The following is a 1,156-nucleotide window of genomic DNA, read 5'->3' as shown; positions in this document are numbered from 1 at the left end:
CCCTAAAACAACAGCTGCATTGAGGTTTTGTGTGCGGCTTTAGAGATGAATAATAGTTTGATTTTGCTCATTATTTCAAATATGCCATGGTAGCAGAAAGTTAGTTTCGTACCTCAGGCTGAGACCAGAATTTGTCAAACGAAGGGCGGTGCCGCGTGGCTGCGGCTCATCCCCTGTGTGCGCAGCCCGGTCAGCTCATGGCCCATGATCAGACCCTTCTGCTTCAGTAGCGCCTACAGGCTTTGATGAAGTCTGTTGCAATATTAACCTAGGCATCATTTCTGTAAATAGGGCTCTTATGCTGGCTGGCTCACAGCCAGAAAATGAAAAAAAAAAAAGGCTGGGAGCAGAGGGGGCCCGTGGGAAGGGGCTCTGAGATGCAAATCACGGTGGTGGTGCTCAGCACATTTTAATCCTTTGTCCAATTTAGCCGGGTGCAGATAATGCAACTAATTCAAGTGCTTGTCTCTGTGTTGTGAATTAGCTGGATAACAGCCTAAAACCTCTCCCCGGCAACAGCAAACCTGCAAAAAAAGGCAGAAGCACAGCTCTTCTCTGTTCCCAGCTGCCCTGTCCAACTTTTGAGTTTGTCTAGCAGATTCCTGGCTCCCCTCACATCTCCCTGGGTGCCTGCTTACAGGGGAGGACTCACCAGTGGGGCTGCAGACCCCATGGCTTTCGTCCATCTTCTGCCCCAGGCTGCAGGACACATTTTCCCCTGCGCAGCCTGACCTGCACAGTCACTGCAAGGACCCTGGGGATGTGCTGCAGGTGCCACACGACCTCCTTGCTGCCTCCTTGCTGCCTCCTTGCTGCCTCCTTTACAAAGGTAAAGGAACAAGATGATTCCAGCTCTGGCTTAGCCGGCTGTGCCACAGCGAGCAACAGCAGCGCCGTGCAAACCCGCGCATTAACCCTTCCAAGGTATCGAGATAGGATGAACGGTGTGGAAGTGGAGGGCTGGTGTGTGCTGTCCTGCTCCTATGGGCTTGATGCTCTCAGGCAAACTGCTCCTAGTGTGGAGCAGAGACAGGACTGGGACACCTGCGAAACGCGGGCAGATTTTCACACGCACGTGATCATCCCATTTTAGCAGGGTTGGGAATAGGATTGGAGTTCACAGCAATAGCCACACCTGGGCGCCTATTGCAAACAG

This window comes from Motacilla alba, chromosome 18, assembly GCF_015832195.1.
Source record: "Motacilla alba alba isolate MOTALB_02 chromosome 18, Motacilla_alba_V1.0_pri, whole genome shotgun sequence".
Lineage (NCBI taxonomy): Eukaryota > Metazoa > Chordata > Aves > Passeriformes > Motacillidae > Motacilla > Motacilla alba.
This window is presented reverse-complemented; position numbering follows the sequence as displayed.